Here is a 25,940-nt window from a genome sequence, read left to right on the forward strand (position 1 = left end):
TGCTGTGGTATACTAGCTTTCCCAGACACCCAGGTGGGAGGGCTCTCCTGCCTGCAGGGCGAGGCTCCTCTCTCCTGGCTGGGGTGGTATATGAGCACCCCCTGATACCCAGGAGGGAGGGATCTTCCTCTTGGAGTGATGAGTCTCCTTTACCCTGCCTATAGTGGTACATGAGCTCCCCTGACAACAAGGTGTGAGGGGTCTCCCACCTAGTGGGGTGAGTCCCCTCTATCCTGGTTGCAGCTGTATAGGAGCTCCCCCCGCCATAGCCAAATTGGAGGGGTCTCCTGCCTGGAGGAGCAAGTACCCTCCACCCTGGCTAAGGCAGTATACAAGCTCCCCCACACAAACAGGAGGGAGGGGTCTCCCGCCTGGAGGAGCAAGTCCTCTCTATCCTGGCTGCTGCGGTATATGAGCTCTCCCTGACACCCTGGTTGGAGGGGTCTCCGCCTGGTGGGGCAAGTACCCTCTACCCTGGTTTTAGTGATTAGAGCTCCCCACAACCAGGTGGCTGTTTCATTATTGGAGCTTCCCCTGACACCCAGGTGGGAGGGATCTCCTGCCTGGAAGGGCAAGTCCCTTCTACTTTGGCTGGTGCAAATATTTTAATTTTCCAAATTCTGGCAAGTGTGTGACGTCCATCTGCCAAATATGGTTAGGTATCAATCCTCTAAGATTGACTCCAAGATTAACTTGTGGTAAAAAGGTCACACAATTTTGACATTGTTTTATTATTTGTCTAGCTTGTTCCTTAGTTATTTTAAAAAACTTTTGTAAAGTATTACCATTGATATGGAACCTTTTATGAAAATTTATAGCTTCTTCTATTGTGGAGAAAGTATGTATGTCATGTGTAGATTTATCTGCTAAATCATTGCCCAAACTAAGGACTCCAGGCAATCCTGTATGTGCCCTGATATGTCCTATAAAGAATGGATCTTTTCTGTCCCAGATTAGACTTTGTATATTGGAAAACAAAGAGAAAACAGTAGAGGAAGGAGAAATCCTAACAGCATCTTCAAGGGATACTATAGCATTAACCATATAATGACTATCAGAAAATAAATGAAATACAGAATCTATAAACATCACAAAAGCTTGTAATACTGCATTAAGCTTTACCTTTTGAGCTGATTGTTTGGGTAGTAAAAATGTAAAAGTTTGATCAGGGGTAAATACTGCTGCTGTACCATTATTTGACCCATCAGTGAATATATTTGGAGCATTCATGATAGGTGTTTTTCTTGTCATTTTTGGAAAAACTACAGGATATGAGGACCAAAAAGACAACAAAGGATTAGATGGTAAGTGATTATCAAATGAAACATTAGATTTCCACATGATTATTGCCCAAGTATTTAACTCATTAGCTAACTCATCATTTTGATCCATAGTATATGGAGTAATAATTTTATTGGGAGAAATTCAAAACACTCCCTTTGCTGCTTTTATTCCTTTGAGTATCAATTGTCCTACAGCCTCAGGATACCTAGTAAGCATAATGTTAGGAGAACAAGATAAATGTATCTACAATAATGGACCTTCTTGACAAAATACTCCTGTAGGAATATTTTTTGTTGGTATTACAATAAATAATAAAGGCAAACTTATATCAATTCTATCCAAATGCATATTTTCCGTATATGTTTCAATAATTTTTAATGCCTTTCTTGCTTCAGGCGTTAACATGTGGGGTGAATTGGATCTGATGGACCTTTTAGGATATCAAATAAAGGTCCCATCTCTCCTGTTGGTATACCTAGATAAGGCTTTATCCAATTTATGTCTCCTAATAAACTTTGAAAGTAGTTTAGTGATTTGAGTTGATCTACTCATATTTAAACTTTTGGAGGATGGATCATGGTTGAGGATAATACAACTCCTAAATAATTAATTGGAAAATTTAATTGTACTTTATCTATTGATATCTCTAGAGTATAATTTTTAATAAATTTGTAAGTGTGGCATATTATTCTAGCAATGTGTTTTTATCTTTATGTGCTAATAACACATCATCCATATAGTGAAATATTTGTAGTTCAGGATTGCTTAACATCAATTTTACACATATTTCGGCTGTTAGCCATCCCTTGAGGGAGTAGTCTCCATTCATATCTCTGATCAGGACCATCATGATTCAGTGCAAGGATAGTAAATGCAAAATGTGGACTATCCTCAGGATGAATTGGAATTGAAAAAAAACAACAACAATCTTTAATATCTACAACTAAATCATACCAGGATTTTGGCAAAGCAGACAATTGAGGAATCCCTGATTGAACTGGTCCCATAATAATCAAATTGATTGCTTTAAATTTTATTTATTTTTATTTTTTAGTTGTAGTTGGACACAATAACTTTATTTTATTTATTTATTTTTATGTGGTGCTGAGGATCGAACCCAGGGCCTCACATGTGCTAGGCAAGTGCTCCACCACTGAGCAAAAACTCCAGCCTTGCTTTAAAATTACACAAAAATAAGTAGTGCAAGTACTTTAGTGCTTTTTGTCTGTGTTGTCCTGTAGGATACATTGATGAGACAATTGACTTTCCTGTCCATGCCACAATTTTAAATGTATTATGTATGTGGGAAAGATAACAAGTTTCTAAATATGACTTCCTTTTCCAGAAAATGTCTGAGTTTAGACAGAGCTGAAGAAGCTGAGTGTGGTGTGCTCTGATCAGGAGGAGAGGTCCAGTCTTCAGGGAGATGGTCTAATTGGGCTTGTGTGGTGATTAAGGGGCAGACAGCTCTGGCTTTGGAGGACAGAATTTCCCTATTATAACTGTGGTTAGGTGGGGCATGGCTGGAAGATGGAGGCCACTAGTACCATGCCCTTAGAGATAACATTTTGCCATTTGCTCCTTCTTACTCTCTGCTTTGTGGTTGCCATGAGGTAAGCAGCTGTCCTTCAAAATGTCCTTGTGCCCCAATGTTCTGCTCCACTCCTGGCCCAAGGCAATGGAGTTGGCTGCCCATGGACTGACACCTCTGAGACATGAAACATTCTGCGTCACCTTAGCCCCAAAGCAATGTAGTCAGCCAAACATGGACTGAGATCTCTGGAAAATGCAATGGTAGGCAACAGGAAGAACACTGCACACCTTCAATGTGGTGGAGAGAAAAGGATGTGTTTATGCTTTGTTCAGGATGAAAGGGAACTGCTCCCAAACAAAATATACACATTTTACTTGAAGTAATATAAGAGTCAGGCACCATTACTGGCTCAAGGATCCTGTGGGACAGTTCCAGGGACAACTGTAATGGTTTTCCAAATTGATAGTATGGTGGGAACTATAGCTGTAGTTTTCTGAAGGCAACTGATGGTGGTTTGACTCTGGATGGCTACAGTCATGTCCAGTAGAACCGTGGAGATATGTTTGGAGCCCAGTAGAATGACTGCCTAAGTAACCCAAAGGAAAGCAGCCTCCGAATGACCCTCTGGAGGGTGAGAATAACTGTGTGTGGTGGGTGTGGGAGTAGAAGCAGCGCAGAGTCAGGAGGAGCCTGAGCTCAGACCAAGTGGGGGTGGGGGTCTCTTCACCCTGGAGCCTTCCTTTGACCAACCATCTTGGCTCAAGTCCTTTGTGCGTCATGCATTCCAGCCACAAGTCACAAAGGCTAAACTCCAGTTCAGCCTTTGGTCGAAGGAGGAGCTGGCTTCTCAGCCAAGCTGCTCTGTGCTGACTAGCGTTGGACTAGTGTGGGACTTCTGCCTAGTGACGAGCCCCAGGTGCCCTCTATGGGCAGTCTTCTGACCAAGTGCGGTCGCAGGCCCCTCCGCAGGGCCCTCTTGGACCGTCAGACTCCTCTCCGCCTCGCCCGGGAGACTCCCTCTCCTCACAGGGACCACCCCGCTGCACCTGCCTCTCCCCTCAGCCCTGCCAGCAGGCGTTTCCTCCAGGATCCCAGACCTCGGGGCCTCCTGTTGCAGGCAGGGACAGAGGCCCGCTCCTCTGTCGGGGGATCCTGCTGCCGGTGGCCTGGGGGCCGTTCCCCAAAAAGCCAGTACTATCGCCGAAGAACTCGCGCATGTTGGGACCCTTGACAGCAGTAAGGGTCACCCCTCCTGAGCGCAGGCCACTCCTCCTGCCTTCAGTTCCTGAGCTCATCCACCAAGCTGTGGGGCCCATGACACCTTCTCGCTGCCCTGTTGGTGCCTCTAAGGAAGCTGAGCTCAAGGCCCAGGAACAGCAAGAAAAAAGAAAGATCCACCAGGAGGAGGAGCAGCAGAAGGAGGAGGAGGAGGAGGAGGAGAAGGAGGAGGAGGAGGAGGGGGAGGAGAAGCTGAAGGAGGAGAAGGACAAGAAGGAGGAAGAGAAGGAGGAGGAGGAGGAGGAGGAGGAGGAGGAGGAGGAGGAGAAGGAGGAGGAGGACACTTGGGGAGAACTCAGTGCCCTGGAGGGAAAGAGTGTTCCAGAGAGGGCCCAGGTGTCTCTCAGGAAGCAGTCATATGGGAGCCCCGCCACCTGTAGCTCCCAGGACCCTGCTCAGGGTGTGCTCCTCCTGCTTCAAGCCCAGGGCCACTCAATGCTAGACAAGTGCGCCCAGGAGCATGTAGGTGAACTGGATCTGCCTGTCTCTCCAGCCTCCCAAGTTGACATCCAGGGAGAGCAGGGCCCAAAGCCCACCAGTGTTCTATCCCAGAGTTGGCCCTCACTAACTGCTGCCTCCAGGAGGCCAAGTAAAAGAAAACGGCTCATGCCAGTGGCCCTGCCATCACTGATTTCCTGGCATCAGGATGGGCTGCCCCCACCTGCAAAGCGGCCACTTTTATGTACAAAAGGCAACCTGAGGAGGGTTCAGAGTGCCAGAAGTAACAACGTGGAGCCTGAGGCAGAGGTCACCCAGGGAGGAAGAGAGGCTCTGGAGGACTGCACCACCACTGTCCATTCATCCTCCCCACCTGCAGGCCCTCCCTGGAATGGCGGCCCCCTCCCCCCACCCACTGACCCCTCCCCCATCCCAACCAAACTTACCAGCAGGCAGATGGAATTCCAGCCTGCTGGGCCCCTGAACCTATCCATCCTTCAACCTCCTCCCTCATCTAATATTCCTCTGCCTCTTCCCAGGAAACCTCCTTCTCCCTTCAGCCCCAGTCCCCATGTTGGAGTTACCCCTAATGTGTTTCACCTTCCCACACCTCTTACCCAGGTCCCTTTCCCATCCAATCCTACCTCTTCCAGAACGGAATCCCCAACCCCCATGTGTATTGATCCTCCTCCTCCTTTTGATCCTCCTCCTCCTCCAATTCCTCCTCCTCCACCTCCCCTTCTGCCACCACAACCACCTCCTCCCCTTCCTTCTTCTTTTCCTCCTCCTCCCCCTCCCCCTCCTCCTCATCTACCTCCTGCTTTTCCTCTGCCTCCTTTTTCTCCTAATCCTTCTCCATTTCCTCTTCCTCCTCCATCTCCTCTTCCCCCTCTTCCTCTTCCTCCTCCTCCTCATCTTCCTCCTCCTCCTCGTCTTCCTCCTCCTCCTTCGGTTCCTCCTTTTCCTCCTTTTCTTCCTCCTCCTCCTTTTCCTCTTCCTTCTCCTCCTCTTCCTCCTCCTTTATCTCCTCCTTCTCCATTTCCTCTTCCTCCTCCTCCCATTCCTCCTCCTCCTACTCCTTTTCCTGCTCCTCCTCCTCTTCCTCCTCCTAATGTTCCCTCTCCTTTGACTGCTCCTCCTGCTGCTCCTCTTCCTCCTCCTCCTCATTCTTTCCCAAGACCCACTCCTGTCCCTTCCACCCGCAACCCCAATACCCAGGGCCAGCACTCTGTCCCTCCAACACTCACAGCCATGTCATCGGCTCACCTTTCCCAGCATCCTGCTGTGCTGCCTGAGGACATGGCCATGGACACTACCCCCCCTTCCATGGCGGTCATTTTCCCATCTTCTTCGTCCAGTGACAACTCTGGCCCACACCGCAGTGTCCATGGCCGTAGGCAGCACAGGCAGCCAGCAAGGGGACCAGTCTTCCCAGGCCTCCCAACCCTTCAGTTCTCCCAACCCAACCCCAATCTGTCCCATTCCATTGTCCCACCACCCACCCCTCAGCCTGCATCAGGGAACCCTGCTGGACAGCAAAGAGCCTCTCTTCCCAATGCCCCCATGGTTACCATGCTGCCAGTGAAGGTCCACTCACCGGCCTCCACCCTGGCACAGAAGGCCTCTGCACCACCAACCTCCCAGGCTGCCAGTGAAGAGCCCATGGATACCACCCCTCCTTCGAAGGCTGTCATGTTCTAGTCACCTCCTGCCTGCCAAGTTCTTAGACTGACTCAATTTGGTAAGCATGGCACACACCTCCACAGCTATTTCTATATTGTAGGCCTGGTGCCACATATTTGGGGTTTGATTTCTGCTTGCTATTTCTTCCCAATGTTAATTTGGAGGTAAAATGTGCTTTGCAAAGGTTGGCTTTTGACATAATAGCTGAAGACTCAATCACCAATGAAGCAGCACATGTGTGTATATGCACACACACACACACACACACACACACACACACACACACATTCACACCAGAAATGCCACAGTCTTTGTCTCTAAATTTTAGAAGTAGGCAAATTTGAAAATTTTCTAGAAATATTAAGGATACTAAATAGATGTGATAAGTGTATGAACTGTGGGAGCCTGGACTTAAATCAAGCATGGAGGATGACAACAGGACAACTAACAAATTGGGCTGTAGACTGGAGGAATGTATTGTGTCAATGTTAGTTTCCTGATGTTAGTTGTCCAGGCAATTTCAGTCGTCTTCCCTCCCCCACTAGGAAGAAAAGTTTTGCATTCATTTGCAAATACACTGACTTCAATATTTCACATGTGTATATGAATATTTCAACTATTATAATATAGATCTCTCTCCCTCATTGATGGCATGTTAAAATCTTTAAAAGCTGTTTGCTCAACAAGATTGGTCAACAAGATTTGTTAGATCATTTAGAAAGGCCATATCGGGATTCTCTTAACAGTCTTATGACATTTCTAAAGTTTAAAAATCCTGCAGAATAAAAAACATCTAAAATTAGAATAGAGAGTAAGTAACTGTGGATTCGAACTAATGTAAGAATGAATGAAAGTAGAATTGGGCTTTACAGGAGGAAATGTGACCCGTCCAGAAACAGGGCAGCAATGAAGTTATGTAAATTGTGAAGAGTTTGATAGCACCATGACTTTGACCATGAGACTGTTCCATGATGCGTGCCCTAGTGAGAAGCCTGAGGTGACCATTTCCATGACTCTGTACACTATGCTTTGCTTTGCTTCACATTCTCTATATTGAAGAACCTGGAGTAGAGCAGCTTTCTATTTCTCAAAAACATTCCATTTAATTTCAACTAGAGGAAGACCTTTCTAACGTGGGACATGAGTAGTCACATTGGGTTGGCCTTCTGATCCTCAGGTGGGGTGTTTGTTGTCAAATATAGCAGTTGTCCTTGGAGAGGATCAGTATTCAGGGTCAGGACCAAGCAGCAGAGAACTCAGCCCATCACAGGTTGAAAGTAGAGCACTGCAGCACCAAGGGAATAAGGATGCTGCTCTTTTACATCCACTCTCCAACAGTTTTCATTTTCAATCAGAGTACTTAAGTAGGATTGATTGTCCTTCCAATGGTAATGTCCAGTTCTTTGTTCTCTCAAGAGCAATGCATACCAATTGTAGCATAAAATATTTTGATTAGAAATATTTTTCTATTACATTGAGCCTTTATAGTGTCATACACTCTGTGCAAAACATCACATCATTTCATGTCAATTTCACAATTCTCTGAACTAGATATTATGAGTTCCAGTTTACAGGTTCATAAAATGAGCTTTAGGGAGGGAAGCTTCGTTACTTTTCTTCCAAAGACAATCAGTGGTAAGAAAGAGCAGAGGTGATTTCAAATCTGATTCCAAATCCATAATGATTAACCTGTATACTCGACAAACTTTACAACATGACTTGCTGAAAAGAGGTTTATAAACTGCTTTATGAAGAGTTTGTAATTAGGCATTCAAAATATGCTACCAACATTGGGTATCCATGGGTGCCAACTATCTTGTAGGACTGTGACAATGAAATAACTTGTTGAAATTAATCATGGAATAAATATAGAGCAAAAAATGCAAAGAAGAGATATTTTCACCGACTATTTAAAATTAGTATAAAAAATATATTTTAACAGGAACTAACAAATTGTAATAATATTCAAAATGCAATAATCGAGTCCTATTTGAGCTTAGCAAAAAACTATATCAACACTTTGTTTCCAAATCCTATGACTTCTCTGAGGATACATTTAAATTTGCTATTGTGAATGTTTTCCAAACCATAGCTCCATTAGGCGTCAGATATTTCACAATATCTGATTTCCTCTTAAACACTAACCCTGTGCCTTCCATTTCTGATTTCATCTTCAGCACTCACCCTGTCCCTTCATTTAAACGAAGTTCAGTGAATTTCAATTCCCCCCAAATTACTGAAAAATATCAAATTCAATTTTTTTAAAGGTCTGAAAGAAACAAGAGTTTAATAAGATGCCGACCTTGGTTTCTGTTCCTCTCATCATTTCCTTGAAGTATCTTAACTCAGCTAACCATTTTTAATTAGGCAAAGGTTTCTAGAATTTTGTTGATACTTGCCGTCAACTAGCTTTGAACTATGAATAAATATACCTGAGCAGCTAGCTATGACAGAGGGCAAGATGGAAGCACCTGACAGAGAATAATATGAACCAATGTTCTTTTTCCTGGAAGTGTCTTACTCTGATTTTTCTACTCCTTCTCATTTGTAGGACCCTCCTCCTTTGCCATAGGAATGAACTCACCACCTGGACTGGCCCATCAGGGAACTCAAACTTCCCCAAAGTAACAAATGATTCAAGGTGGAGACTTGTTCCATATGGAGACCACCCAAGCCCTGCAGTGGCTGACTGCTATGAAAGAGAAATGTCTCTCCATCTGACATCAAGAACTAAACAAGCCAGATATATATGCCAAATGTCTTCTTTGATAAAAGGAGGTCATCAAAGAACACAACAGGAAGGAAGGGCATAAGAAGAAAATCACCATTAAATAGGGATGAGAGGCGGGAGGGAAAGGGAGAGAGAAGGGAAATTGCATGGAAATGGAAGGAGACCCTCATTGTTATACAAAATTACAATATAGGAGGAAGTGAGGGGAAAGGGAAAAAAACAAGAGAAATTAATTACATTAGATGGGTTAGAGAAGATGGGAGGGGAGGGAACGAGGGATAGCAGAGGATAGGAAAGGCAACCCATATAATCCCTTGGTCCATGGATGGCAAGTGCTCATAAATGGAGTGAACATGGTTCAGGAAGATGATACCTTCAGTACAGGCTGTCATCCTGCTTCATGAGCACCAAGTGAAAATGCAGTTGCCTCGTCTCTGCACATTTGGGGAGGAAAGGGAATTTGTCATTCTTTAAATGAATACATTACCTTGCAAAAATTGTCTGACCACCTTGTTTACTTTTGATCAAGGGTCTCAGGAAACTAATGATATAGAAAAGAATTGTTTGGTAGCTGCTACTCTCCCTATATTCCATGTGATGATACACCTCCTATGTTAGTATGTGGTTCACCTGCAGTGTCTTAGGCATATCTGTTCTTGAACAATATATCTAGTGCTGCAGAAAGGGAAACAAGGAGACTGTTAATGCCCTGGGGTGCAACTCAGTGGTAGCAGGCTGGAGATAGAACCCAACTCCTCGTGCAAGCTAGGCAAGCACTCTGTCACTGAGCTACATCCCCTGCCCTGTACATACTTTTATTATCAAGCATTCTCCACATGTGTGCTACCTAATTCGAGGAAATATTTTTCATTTCTTTGCTTCACATGATCTCAGAGAGTCTATCAAGAGTAACCAAAACTTAAGTTTCAGTAGGTGAGGGCTTGGTAGACTTGGGCATATAATTCTTGAAGTCTCCATGGAAACATCACTTCCCAACTCTTTGCAGACATGGGATCATTCTGCAGTCCCACTTCTTGCCTGGGGAGACCATAAACAAGAACATGGTTCCTAAGCTATAGACCTCAATGTGGTTCTGTTAAAAAACACAGAGACTTGATTGGCCTTTGTCTTGGCACAGTAGCTCCAAGGTTGAAAGAAATACACCACAGGGAGACATTAAATCTTGCAGCATTATTTCATCTCATTTGTATGTTTTCTCTGTGATTTTGCAATCTTAGAGCATGTGAATAAGAGGTGGTAACAGTCAGGGTTATAGATTTCCTGCTGGCATTGTTACAAATTATGAAAATGGAAAAACAATAGAGGCTAATACAATATAGCCTAGAATTGTAACATTTTAAAAAATACCATACTTTAAACATTTCGGTCTGGCCCCAAAGGAAAATTGTTTAATATGGTTTGGGTTTCAATTTCATGTGTCACATTGATGAACTGATATGGGTGGGAGGTTTGGGACTGAGGGTTATTTTGTTATTCACTAATAAATGAGATTACTTCATCACAAAAAAAAAATATCACAGCATTTCTTTTTAATATTTGGCTTAGAAAAAAATTGGTGCTCCCCAACAGATGACCAAGTCCAATTTCTCATGCTTTTGTAAAGATTGTTTTTATTTTTTTAATTTGTTTTCAGACAGAAAGGAGACTGTTCTGAGCTGCTCCCCACATAGAATCTGAGTTGCTTTTTGTCCCCATAGGGAGTATTGTTTTCCTCTCAGTGACATATGCAATGATCAAGTGAATTGGCTACTGAGACATGAAGGGATTCATGAGGTCTCCTGAACCATTTGCTCTGAGGACACATCATGTTCTCCTGCAGATCCAGAAAGTGCCCAGAATTCCACAAAAAATGTGTTGAAACCAGGCACCTTCATCAAAACGGCACTACCCAGTCACCAAGCTGTGTCACCTCGTGCCATTTAAAATGAACAGATGTTATTTTTGCTCCAAACTGGATTGCAAAACATCTATTTTTTTAGCTCTCTTTGCCAGTTAAAATCACATGAACAACAATACCTGAGCTACTTTCCTGAGTGCCAGAAATATTTGTTTTCCAAATCAAGCATGTAAAGATCTCAGAAGATGAAGGATTTAGTCTGGCAGCATTGAAAGAATGGACTGAAAGGAGGGCCAGAGTTTCTAGGTGTTGGACACTAAGAACCACCCTGTTGTGGAAACTCTGCTTTCTCAGGGTGGTCCTGCAGTTAGAGAAGGCAGCTATAAAAGGGTAATGGAGGTATCGTAGTTTCTGAGGGACAGATCAGTATATATATATTTTAACCAGGTAACTCCCTGCTCCTGAATTCTGCCATGCAACCAGACCTGACAGTGAGCCGAACATACAGTGGTTCCATCTGACTACAGGACCCGCTGGACAAGAAATTCATGACAGAGTACTCCCTCTTCAATCCTTTGTCAGACATCAAAGTCAAAGTGCAGAGCTCATTCATGGTTTCTCTGGGAGTGTCTGACAGCCGAGTGCCATGGCAAGAATCACTCTGGGACATTCCCCCATGGAAACAATCGCAGCATTGGTACAATGCATCCCCTAAATAACACACCATACATTCAAAATCTGGCATCATTCCCCACAAGGACAAAACTGAGGACAACTGGTGTCTTTGGCCATTTAGGAGAGCACTTAGTAATGCCAAATAAAGGTGAGTGGTAAGTGTGTGCCTATGTAGTTTCCAGAGTTTGTTTAAATACTTCATATAATTATATCATGTCAAAGTCATTTTATGATGTTTATCATCCCTTTGTCAGAAAGAAATGCCACCACTCTATGGGTCTATTTGATTTGAACAGCACACCAGGACCAAGGCTAAGATTACGCTTTGTGGTTGTTATCTCAGAAAGTTTTAAATGCCTGTTAGAGTTGGTAGCCATATTACCTGAAAGTGTCTAGGTAGTCCCCTGGGTTTAAGCCCTTTTGAAATATGTTACCTAGGGCATGATCTGTTAGCCCCCAAATCATTCTTTGGCATCACCACAACAAGTACCATGTTTATAGCTTTGAATGGCTTATATGCTAGTAGATAATTTAATGCAATGACAGTTTCATTTCATCAGTAAATGACCTAATAAACACACTCAGTGTTCATAGACCTTGCTAAGCATGTTATTTCATGATGACCAATGATGAATAGTCACTGCAAAGCTGCTCCTTTGAATTACCACTTCAGTTACTGGGCTGTGTTGTATGCACAATTAAGTTCCAAGTATTTTCTTTCTTTCTTTGGGTTGGAACAGAGGAGATTTTCTTGATGTTTCACAGGACACATAAGGTGCCCAGCTTGGCTCACTTCTAAAATGATGTCCTAAATGATTAGAGCACCGACATGACCCAACTTCAAGATTTACCGTGAGACTATATTAAAGAAGATATGGCAATAGGAATGAAAAACAATAATAGAATAGAATAGAAACTCCAGAAACAGTGAGGGGGGAGGGAGAATCAAGACATACACCTTAAACATTTTTGAATAACTCAAAGTGGATCATAAACCTAAATACAAAATAAAAAAAAAAAATTTCTAATCTCCTAGATGATGACATAGGGAAAAAATCTCAGTGATCTTGAATTTGGAGATGATTTTTTTATACATCACAGCACTTTACAGGGAAGACAAAATTAACGTTAAACATTATTAAAATTAGTGTCCAAAAATTTATTATAATTAAATTTTTCTCTGAAAAATACAGCTCTTAAGAGGATGCAAAGACAAGCGATAGACTCAAAGATGATTTTACGAAATACCTATCTAAAAGGTACTCATTTCCAAACATACAAAATTTTAAAACTCAACAATAACAAAAAACTAAAAATAGACAAAATATGGAAACAGACACCTCACCAAAGAAGGTATACAGATGGCACATGAACATATGAAAGTACACTGAACATTGCATATCACTAGGGAATTGCAAATTAAAACAGCAATGATACTATTAGGAAGGCTAAAATCCAGAACTTGGACAACACCAGAGAGGGTGTGGAGCAAAGGGAACTCTCATTCATGACTGGTGAAATACAAAATGGTGCAGCCACATTTAAAGATACTGGCAGCTTCTTGCAAAGTTAAAGTCTTACCATATGTCCCAGCAATCACACCCCTTGGTATTTACACAAATGAGTTGAAAACTCACAGTTACACAAAAAACTTGCTTCTGATGTTTAAAGCAGCTATATTCAAAATTGCCCAAACTTGGAAGCCACCAAACACCCTTCAAAAAGTGAATGGATAAACAAATCGTGGCACACACGGGACATAATATATTCAGGAAAGAAAAGAAATAAACCATGCACACCATGAAATGACATGACATGGAGGAACTTCAAATGCGTACTGCTGTGTTAAAGAGTCCAGTATGAAAAGGCTACGTACCACATGATTTCAACTGTATGACATTCTGCAAAAGGCAAAATTAGACAGTAAAAAGGTCAGTGGTTGCCAGGGGCTTTCACAGAAGGAAGAATAAATAGGTGGAGCACAGAGGATTTTGGGGGGCTGTGAAACTATTCTGTTTATTACGCTAATGATAGACATAGGTTGTATACTTTTTCAAATGTGTATAGCCATATAAAACTAGACACAAACTCTAAAATTAACTATAAATTTTAGTTAATAATAGAGTATTGATATTGATTTGTCAGTTACTAATGAATGCACCACACAATTACATGATGTTAATTATCAGAAAAATTCTGTGTGGGTTAGAGTAAAATGTGTGCAAACTCTTTGTACTTTCTTTTCCATTGCTCAGTAATCCTAAGACTGCTCTAAAAATAAAGTCTCTGAATCTGAAGTAGAAAAAAAATGAAATAAAATAAAATGACGTCCAAATGTGGATTAGTTTTTGGAGTGGCAGCCTGGGACTTAGGTGGGTGGCAGAATTTCACTTTGTCCCCTGAGTCCTAAGCAATGAGAATTGGGTAGTGTGCTGAGTCACAGGGTGTCTGGCTGAGAGGGATGGGGCCATTGGATCTGCAAGCATCGTTAGATTAGCACAGATTCAAGGCTGTGGCAGGTTTCTCTCAAAAGTAAAGCCAACCAAAATTTTATCTCATCAAATGAAATCTGTGATAGGACTAGTCCAATATTATTGTTCTAGCTAATTGAACTCTCTAACAGTTTACTCACTTGAAACTCAACTTTTCCTTAATTTGATGAATGTTGACTTGTTCATTCTCTTCCAAATTAATTACTTTCTTTAAACGTCATTTCAAAATCTGTTTTACTTCCTTTAAATAACCCTCTAATGCCACCCTAAGGATTATATTTGAAAAAAAAATTCCAAACCTCCATACCTTTCTTGGTTAGCGTTTTGGGACATGAAAGGACCTTGGTTGAAATATGTGTGAGCATCAGTGTATAAATGTTTGCATATGATGTCACTCTTCTTTTGATGACTCAATGTAGAGTGAATCAGTCAACCATATTTACAGTTTCCTTGGCAAAATGTGTAGGCCTCTGAGTACCACCTCATCTTGCTTTCTGATGCACAATTCATACCAGGTTCAAACAAATCTTAGCTCACCCATCATCCCAGGTACATTTCTAGAAGTGAGTGGATACAAACAAGATAAATACATTTTAAAACTTGGGAGCAGATAAACTTATGTATCATTATTCTCAGATATGTTTTATATTATATATAATTCCCAGATGTCTCTCTGTGTGTGTGTGTGTGTGTGTGTGTGTGTGTTTGAATGAATACAAGTTACAATAAATGGTGGCGAGGAAATGGGGGAAAGGGTACACTCATACATTGCTGATGGGACTGCAAATTGATGCAACTACACTGGACCAACTGAAGATTTCTTTAAAAACTAGGAATGGAAACACCATTTGACCCAGTTATCCCATTCCTTGGTATATATCCACAGGATAAAATCAGTCTACTACAGTGACATAGCCACATCAATGTTCACAGAAGCCCAATTCACAATAGCTAAGCTATGGAACCAACCTAGGTACCCGTCAACAGATGAATGGATAAAGAAAATGTGTTATATATACAAAATGGAATATTACTCAGCACAAAGAAGAATGACTTTATAACATTTGCTGGTAAATGAATAAATCTGGATACTGTCATACTAACTGAAATACGTCAATCCCAAAAAACCAGAGGTTGAATATTCTAACATGTGGAAGCTAACACACAATGGGTAGGTGGGGGTGGGCCATGAAAGTTCAGTGGATTAGACAAAGGAAAATAAAAGGCAGGGAGAGGGGATAGGAATAGGAAAGACAGTGAAATGAATCTGACATAACTTTCCTGGTACATGTGTGAATATACCACAGTGAATCTCGGCATCATGTACATCCACAAGACTGGGATTAAAATGCAATATAGTCTGTGTTTGTACAAATACATCAAAAGGTTCTACTACCATGTATAGCTAAAAAAAACAAATGATTTTTTTAAGAAGAGAGAAAAAAAAGGAAAAAGAAATTCCATTTCCTAGCATGTTAATGGAGTTGTGGTTGGATGTGAAGATTTTCTCAATCTGCCATATTTCACTTTTGGTTCAGCTCCATTGACTATAACATTATCAGAGACTTCCCCAACAGACTTTCCCTTTCATCTCAACTGTCAGAACTAAGTCACGCTCCCAATCTCAAACTGACTCAAACAAAAAGAACAGCACTGTCATGATGATTTGGGGGTGGTGTGAATGTTTGAGACCCACCACAGCAGTCCCATCTGAGGTTTGGATGTGGTTGTCCTCCTAGGTCCATATGTTGGGATCCTCAGGGGGGCAGTATTGAGAAGAGGTGGATCCTAGAAAAGGTGAGGCCAAGAAGGAGGCCTAAGGTCATTGGGAGAGTGACCTCAGAAAAACACTCTGAGCACAGAAAAACCCTGGTTTTTTTCTGGCTTTCAGTCTGATGATGAGATTTCTTCTTCACTATGTCACATCAAGTCACAGGATGTTTAGGTGATAAGGGAAGAATGAGCTCTTCTCCTGGCAAAGGTCAACTTTCCATGTAAGGCTAGAAAATGTGGTTACAAACACAGCACACTCCAAGTCATGGCATCAGATCTCTTGACACAAGGTCATTAAGGTATGAAAAATATAAAGATCCTTCCACTCAGATTCCATCCCCAGGATCAAAAGCAGCAGTGTCCTCCAGCTGTTATACAGACCTGCTTCTATAGTGTCCTACCTTCAGTGTGACTGTCTAGTGGGTCATCCAATTCACTGCTGAAAACAAAGATGCTCTTTGGGATATAACCATACAAAACAGAGACTTAAACACAGGGTGGCTACAGAGTGGCTGTGACATTGCTCCTACCTCTGAGTCCATGCTGTGTGGACAGCATCTTCTTGCTCTGACTTGTGTTGCCAGGCTCTGACTGGGTTCTGTGCAATCGGAGGCCTTCCCACGAGACAGTGCAATCAGAACAAAGCCTCTTCCACCTGGAGTTTCAGGAATGTATGCCTCTAATTTGGAAGCTCTTCAGCGGAATCCACAGGATGTTCTAAAAGAACATAGAGTAAATGTCAGTACATGGGTCTGGTTGAAGATTTTCTCAGGCAGCAGTGTATGGACACAGGGCTGGAGTGGTTGGAGGTGGCTGAAAAACAGCCAGAGATAGAGTTGCTGCTAGGACATGATCTATGGTGGACAAAGAAAGGTAAAGGCATGGATCAGTAGTGCACGAGAAGGAGAGCCTTGGCTTCTTTAACTAAAGCCCTGCCACGTGGGATGGTGAATTTACCAATGGGTTAAAACTTAATAAATGCACTGTACAATTTGATGGCAGCATGTTACCACTCCTCCTGCGGGGGCTGGGGTTTTGGCTCAGTAGTAGAGCACTTGCCTAGCAGTGTGAGGCCCTGAGTTCTATCCTCAGCACCCAAAAATAAATAAAAAGAAAAATATTGTATCCAACTCAAAAGTAAATATTAAAAAAAAGAAAAAGCCAACATATAAATGACTTAATATTACATCTCAAAGCCCTAGAAAAGAAAGAAGAAATCTACACCCAAAGCAGTAGAGGACGGGAAATAATTAAAATCAGAGCTGAAATCAATGAAATTGAAAGAAAAGGAACAATTGAAAAAATTGAAGAACAAAAAGTTAATTCTTTGAAAAAATAAATAAAATTGACAGATCCTTAGCCATGCTAACAAAGAGAAGGAAAGAATAAACTTAAATTACCAACAAACAGCATGAAAAAGAAAAATTACAACAGACAATACAGAAATACAAAAAAAAATTAGAAATTATTTTGAAATCTTGTACTCCAATGAATTAGAAAATATCAAAGGCATCGACAAATTTTTGAGTCCTATGATTTGCCCAAATTGAATCAGGTTGATATAGACAATTGAAACAGATCAATTTCAAGTGACGAGATAGAAGCAAACATCAGAAGTCTACAATCCAAGAAAAACCCCAGACTGCATGGATACACTGCCGAATTCTACAAGACATTTAAAGAAGAACGATCACCAATATTCTTCAATTTATTTCAGAAAATAGAAGAAGAGGCAGCACTTCCAAACTCATTCTATGAGGCCAATATCACTCTGATTCCAAAACCTGGCAAAGACACATCAAAAAAAAAAAAAAACAAGACGAAGAAGAAGAAGAAGGAAAAGAAAAGAAAACTTCAGACCAGTATCTCTAATGAACATAGATGCAAAAATTCTCAATAAAATTCTGGCAAATCGATTACAAAAACATAACAAAAAGTCATGCACCACAATCTCATGGGGATTCATCCTAGGGATGCTAGGTTGGTTCACCATACAGAAATCAATAGATGTAATTCATCACATCAATAGACTTAAAGATAAGAATCATGTGACCACCTTGATAGATGCAGAAAAAGCATTTGATAAAATGCATCACCCCTTCATGTTCAAAACACTAGAAAAATTAGGGATAACAGAAATATCTCAACATCATAAAGGCTATTTATGTTAAGCCCCAGGCCAACATCATTCTAAATGGAGAAAAATTGAAGGCATTCTCTCTAAAACCTGGAAAACGACAGGGATGGCCTCTTTCACCACTTCCACTTAACATAGTTCTTGAAACACTGGCCAAAGCAATTAGATGAAAGAAATTAAAGGGATAAACATAGGAAAAGAAGAACTAAAATTAGCATTATTTGCTTATGATATGGTTCTATACCTAGAAGACCCAAAAAATTCCACTAGAAAATTCTAGAATCAGTAAATGAATTCAGCAATATAGCAGGATATAAAATCAACACCCATAAAACATATGCTTTTCTGTATATCAGTGACAAATCCTCAGAAATGGAAATGGAGAAAACTATCTCATTTACAATAGCCTTAAAAAATATTTCATCTCTTAACAAAAGAGATGAAAGATCTATATAATGAAAACTACAGAACCCTCAAGAAAGAAATCAAAGAAGACCTTAGAAGATGGAAAGCTCTACCTTGCTTTTGGACAGGCAGATTTAATATTATCAAAATGACCATACTACCAAAAGCACTATACAGATTTAATACAATTCCAATCAAAATCCCAATGACGTTCTGCATAGAAATAGAAAAAGCAGTCATGAAATTCATCTGGAAATATAAAAGACTCAGAATAGCTAAAGCAATCCTTAGCAGGAAGAGTGAAGAAGGTGGCATCACTATACTAGACCTTAAAGTATATCACAGAGCAATAGTAACAAAAACACCATGGTATTGGCACCACAACAGACTGGTAGAACAATGGTACAGGAATAAAAGAACACAGAGACTATCCCATGAAATTCCAATTATCTTATATTAGACAAAGTTGCCAAAAACATACATTGGAGAAAAGATAGCCTCTTCAACAAATGGTGCTGGGAAAACAGGGAATCCATATGCAACTAAATGAAATTAAACTTCTATCTCTCACCATGCACAAAAGTCAACTTGAAATGGATTAAGGACCTAGGGAAAAAACCAGAGACACTGCATCTCATAGAAGAAAAAGGAAGCCTTAATCTCCATCATGTGAGATGAGGCCCCAACTTCCTTAATTAGACTCCCATAATGTAAGAATTAAAATCAAGAATCAATAAATGGGATGAATTCAAACTAAAAAGTTTCTTCTCAGCATAAGAAACAATTTGTGAGTTGAACAGAGAGCCTACATCCTGGGAGAAAATTTTTACCCCTCACACATCAGAGTACTAATCTCTAGGGTATGTGAAGAACTCAAGAATCTACACTCCAGGGCTGAGGATGTACCTCAAGTTGTGGCAAGCTCACCTAGCATTCTTGAGGCACTGGGTTCGATTGTCAGCACCACATAAAATACAAAATAAAGATATTGTTTCCACTTAAAAAAAAAGCTGAAAAAATATTTTTAAAAAAGGTAAACTCCAAAAAAACCCAAATAAGCCAATCAAAAAATGGGCCAAAGACCTGAACAGACACTTCTCAGAAGAGGATATATAATCAATCAACAAATATATGAAAAAAATATTCATCATCTCTAGCAACTGGAGAAATGCAAATCAAAACTACTCTAAGATTACATCTCACTCCAGTCAGAATGTCAGCTATTATGAATACAAACAACAACAAGTGTGAGTGAGAATGTGGGGGAAAAGGTACACTCATACAGTACTGGTGAGACTGCAAATTGGTGCAGCCAATATGGAAAGCGGTATGGAGATTCCTTGGAAAATTGGGAATGGAACTATCATTTGACCCAGCTATCTCTCTCCTCGGTCTATACCCAAAGGACTTAAAAACAGCACACTACAGGGACACAAGAGCCCAATTCACAATAGCTAAATGCTGAAAACAAAGTAGATGCCCTTCAGTAGATGAATGGATAAAAAACTGTGGCATGTATACACAATGGAATATTACTCAGCAATAAAAGAGAATAAAATCATGGTGTTTGCAGGTAAATGGATGGAGTTGGAGAATATAATGCTAAGTGAAGTCAGCCAATCCCAAAAAACAAATGCTGAATGTTTTCTCTGATATAAGGAGGAAAAGTCATAGGGTAGGGAAGGGGAGCATGGGAGGAATAGATGAACTCTAGATAGGGCAGAGGGATTGGAGGGGAAAGGTGGGGGCTTGGGTTTAGAAATGCTTGTGGCATGTGATGGACATCTTTATCCAAAGTACGTGTATCAAGACATGAATTGGTGTGAATAAACTTTGTATACAACCAGAGATATGAAAAATTTGTGCTCTATATGTATAATATGAATTATGATGCATGCTGCTTTCATATATAAATAAAAAGTTAATAAAAAGGGAAGATTTCAGTAAGGAAGTAGCACTATGAAGTATATTACATTAATATTTCAAATCAATCCTACCACTTTCCTCATTGAGTTCACTATTATTTTAATCTATTCTGGTGTTAGCAGTAAAACTATGACTAAATACTCATCTTTGTACTTTGAGGACTAGATCAAGAAGAATAATGTATTAAGTAGACAGACATGTGTAGTGATTATTCATTTGTTGTCATCTGTCTGTTAACGTGATAATTTTTCAGTGGCACTATTTCACTAGCAAATTATTTCTGGCAAGGGTAATTTATGTTCCTCTCACATAGGATCCTCCACTTATAAACCAATAATTTCACCTCCATTAATTCTATTTCTCACATATGCAAAAGTCAACTGTGGATATGGGAAAATCTACAGAAAACTATCTTTAAATATGGTGACCCATTGGTTTACTTTCAAACCAGCTTCTACATTCTTAATTGCTTGTTAACAAAGTCCAAGAAGCAGCACTAGAGAGTAACAATCCAACAATTAAATTCTATCACAGGGAAATTATTGTCCCAGTCAGTCAAATATCCATCAGTAAACTGAGTCAGTGATCAGCTAACTTCAATAATAGAAATTATGCTCTTCTTATTTCCAGAAATAGGGTGTGAATCATGATATATATGTACCAATGTCTACATAGGAAGTATATGGAATTCTTTCCTTTACAAGAATTTACATACTGTATTAGAATTGAATTAGGAATGGATGCTTAATCTAAAAATATGAAACAGAAAAAAAAAAGAAAGAAAGAAATTTCAAGAAGTGATAGACTATTTCCATAAGGAGATAGAGATCCTGAAGAAAAACGAGTCAGAAATCTTCATAATGAAGGGATCAATCCAACAACTTAAAAACTCAATGGAAAGCATCACCAACATACTAGACCACTTGACAGATGGAGATTCAGGCAATGAAGACCTTGTCCCTCTCTTGAAATGTATTCACTTCTGAGTCTCAGGACTTGGTTTCATGGTAATTGGGTCTCCCTGTGTCTCCAGAGGCTTGGAGGGTAATGCTTCACCCTGGCTAGGGGCAACACTTTACTCTTCACCCAGCCCACCTGTCTCTCTGTGACCCTCCTCCTGCTCCTCACCCACCATGATTCCTCTGGATGCACCTGGACCATCTCCTCTATTGTCTTTAGTCCAGGGCAAGGGAGGTAACTGGGTATCATACATTTGACAGCTTGGAATACCTGTTCGGGACTGGACCTCCATAAATGGGATCCTTGTGAATCTGGTATTTTTGAAGAAGCAGACTGGATGAGCCAATTTAGGTGCCAGTGCCAAGAGACAGATGGGTCAAAACTCAAAAGGTAAAAAAGTGGGAGAAGAGGTTGAAAATTTACCCTCTCCCTACCAGCATGTGCATATGTCCATGAGAGATGACACTCTGCTTGGTAAAACTGGAGAGTATGTATAGGAAGAAAGCTAAGGAAATTACAATAGAATGGCTATTTTGGATTTGGGACACTGGTGCTGAAGATACACTCATATTAGAGTTAAATGAGGAAGAGCACATTAGTCACAACCTACTCTACATTACAACAATGTACATATGTAGCTGTAAATGAGGAAAATGAGGACACTGCCATCTCTTTATTGTCCTGGCTGATAGCTTCCTGAAATTATGATTGGCACAACATGTTGAGGTCACCCACGGTACCCTGTGATGGAAGTCCATGGAAGAACTCCAAGACACTCTGAGGAAGTTAGGGTGTAGCAGGCCCTTGATGCAGCAATCTGCACTGGTCCTGATAATGAAGCATTCACAGAAGAACTGAAGGACCATTCTCCTAGCATCTATGAGGCAGTGTCATGGAAGCGTGGGGTCATTCCTGATCTGTTGATTGGCATTTGATTTTTCTCAAGCCACACAGGTTGTGGCTGCATGGGATAAACTCAAAAGATGAGGAAGTGAGGTTACACAGAATATATCTTAGAAGCGAGGAGATCTAAAGGGCGAATGAAAATACCAGAGGTCCATTGAGGAAAAGCAAGAATGATATGCCTTCGTGTTGGAGGGCAATGAAGGTCTTTGTTCTTTCAAAGGATATTTGCGTAGTCTACTCTAGGTTATGGGATGATGTTGCCACCTCTGTGCTGGACATAACCTGAATTAGTACCAACGTTTTATTATTATATTGATGATGTGGCTTTAATATCTGTATCTTTACTCCACCTAGAGACTGCAGCTCACAGAGTTTTGGCACACCTCCAAGACAGATGATGGGGTGTAAATTCCTCCAAGTTGCAAAGACCTGGGGATGCTCTCATGTGTTCAGGGGTTATTTGGTTGTATCCTGCTGTTGCAAATAAAAAGCAAATTTTCCCAATTCCCAGACACAGACCTTTCTGGATGTTGAGATGTTTTCATCTCTGTACTCCATAATTTAGGATTAATGTTAAAGACTTCGTATGTTTCAGTAAAAGCTTGGCCTGGTGGGACTGGGAAATGGAACATCTCAAGTACTTTTCTAAACAAAAAAATCTTTGTAGAGGAATTACAAGCCTTGGGTATATTAGCCCAAGCACACCCCTATCAATATATTTTCCTGCCCTGATTGTTTGAATGGGTCATTAGGAAATATCAAGGCAATAAATGAGTTCAACTTTGGCCTTGGTGACATCCTTGGAAGAGGCAAAGATAATGAAAGACATTTGGGATCAACCACTACACACTGTGCTTTCCTGTGGGAAGAGCAACAATAGACTTTGTATTCCACATGGCATTTACATAGCTTGATAATAGGTTATGGGGTGGTTGTGGCAGCTCTGATCTTGTGGACAAAAACACAGGAGCTGCCAGAGGGGACCAATTGAGTCTATTGGCCATGGGAATGGCAAAAGGGCCTCAATGATGTGGGTTGCTAGTCCATGGGCAAAGGGACTAGACCAAGACATACAAATAGGGAAAAAAAAACTACCAGTAGAGAATTTTTCATCTCTGCGTTAGTTTCTCATTTCATTATGGTCTGTAACAACTTCACTGTTGACATACTTTTCTTTGCACAAGGACAACTTGAACAAGAAATATGGTATTGTAAATGTGGTGATGGGACACAGGCTGGTACTATTCTCACATAGATTCATCAGGTTGCTTATGTGTTGCTGAATAATCCAATTTGTATGTATTCACTACTGTGGCAGTTTCCCCTTAGAGCTAAGGGATTTATGTAACAGACAAATATCATAATAGATGTGCAGAATAAAATGATTCCTGGCTGTACATTGAGGTGCCATTGTCCTCCTCTTCCCTCTCCTGTGGCATCTTCAGTCAGCCACCTTGGTGTAGAGGGAGCAAATGTGAAAACTAGAGCCACAGCTGCAGCTCATGGACACAGCTGGACAACTGCCCTATGGAACTGAACATCAATGTATCTTTCTTTAAGGAAACCAAATAGCATGACTTCCATTATATGTGGAAATAACTAACTATGACAAAGCTTTTTCTGGGGTCCACTGTGTTTGACAGCTTGTGGTGGCTGGGTACAACACGGGTGGAAATGACAAGGAAATTTCCTCCCTATATGGAAAGACACAATGACAATAATACCTCCCTCACCTGGGAAGTTTGGGCTGGCTCCCTATCCATCAATGTAATTTAACTACTGTCCCCACAGACCCTGACTGGTTGGTGACTGACAGTTGAGCATGTGGACCCCTGTAGCTGACATATGAACAGTTGGGAGTATATTGTGACAGAGATCAACAGACCCCTTTCACTTACTTCTGCATATTTCCAGACATACTAGGGCTTATTCCTGTATTGCCAGCACTGTGTCCTCAACTCTCATCCTTAGCCTGCTCCCTCCCTTTTAATATGTCAATGCAGTGCAGGGGCCAGCAGAGATCATAGCGGGGTGGTGGTGGCAGTGATGCAACAGGCAACAGTGGCACCAGACCAGCATACACCGTGTGGCCAGTAGGAGGTCATGTTCCACAGTGGAAGTAGCCATTTTGAGAGTCAGGATCCGAATGGCTTCTTTTCCAGTTTGTCTTAGTTGGCAACAAATGGAGACTGGACTCTGGGTTTGGACATGGAGTGACCAGGGAATACAGCAAGAAGCAAACACAAAACCGACAGACACAAAATCAAACAGTTTATGCAAACATTTTCCCTTACTCTGAGCACTTATAGTTCCACTCCAGAGACCATTCTCATTGCTCTCTGCTTTGTTCCATGGAGTCTTTGTGTCACAGGACAAATCATATTTGAACAGGACCTCTATAAGGTGTTACAGTTTTCAATATGAGGTGGCAACAGAATCTCATGCATGAGACAATGCAAGAAAGTTTTAAGAAGAAATGATTGGGTCATGACACCCTAAATAAAGCAGTTTTTTAATGCATTAAGATGATTAAATGGGAGATAAGTGTAGGCAGGTGGGTGTTGGCTAGAAGTGAGTCCATGGGTGCATACCTTTGGGGTTTCTATTTTGTTCCTGGTGAGTTGCTGTCTCTGTGCTGTTTAGGGGCCATGCCTGAGCTGCTTTCTTCCAAAACACTACACTGACATGATGTTTTGCCTCATCTTGGGCCCAGAATTATGAACACAGCTGACTATGGATTACCTCTGAAGCCATGGGAAATATTTTTTTCCTCCTCTAATCATTCTTATCATCTCTTTCGTCATTAAGGAGACTGAAAAAAAAATTAAAGAACAGAAATAGGTACCAACAAGTGAGTTGCTTGCAGTGACTTGCTGACTATCGGGCTCAGGAACTTGTGGAGACTGGTATTTGGAATAGAAATTTTGAATAGTTTCGAGATGTAAGCTGAAAAGCTTTGAACATTGTAAGTGTAGTATATCGTGTGATTCTGGTGGAAGTTCTGAAGATCAAAATGCTGATAGGACTGTTGATAGGAAAGAGTGTGTTCCTGAGGTTGCAAAAAAGGAATATTCTATTGGAAGAGGAACTAGAAGACAGTTACGTTACATTTAGACAAAGATATTGCCTACGTTGTGAACATTGTGTCAGTCTTTTAGGGGCTGAATTTACAGATGATGAACTACTTAATTTGGTGGAGGAAAGTGCAAACTTGAATTTTAGTAGAAATGTTGAATTAAAACTGGATTTCCAGAAGTTGTGTTTGTTAATACATTACTGTGATGCTAAACAAATTACACAGTGGCAATAGGGAAAAATGCTTAATGGAATTTCAGGAATTGTCAAGATTCTATGTCCAATTCATATTCATATGATATAAAATTAAAATTTCCTTGAGAAGAGGAACCACTAGGAATGGGTTTCACCATGCTCAGTCAATCAGACCCTCAAAGGCTGCCACAGCCATGGTTTCAAAAGACTTAGCTACTCCTTCAGATGGAGATATACCCTGGCTTCAACCACTTGGTGCTGGCTCTGCAGGAATGCAGGATGCTGTCCTGAGGTGGTCATGAAGGCTTCCAACAAGATTTCAAAGGAAGGCCTAGCAGGTCAAAGTATAATGAAGCTAGAATCCCTGTAGGAAGTCCCTGAGAAGGTAATTCGTGCAGCTGTGAGAAGAAAGCTGAAGCTTCAGAAGAGAATCCTTGGATTAAAAGATGCTGGTCATGCGCAATATATGTCAGGTAATGTTACTAGCTGAGCACAGAGCTAGCTTATGTGAGAGGCCAAGGGTCAAGGCTGCCCAAGTCCTTTGGAGCCCACTGTGACAACATGTGCCCCAGATGCTGAGCATGGGGATA

The sequence above is a fragment of the Callospermophilus lateralis genome, assembly GCF_048772815.1.
Source record: "Callospermophilus lateralis isolate mCalLat2 chromosome 17 unlocalized genomic scaffold, mCalLat2.hap1 SUPER_17_unloc_3, whole genome shotgun sequence".
In the NCBI taxonomy this organism is placed as follows: domain Eukaryota; kingdom Metazoa; phylum Chordata; class Mammalia; order Rodentia; family Sciuridae; genus Callospermophilus; species Callospermophilus lateralis.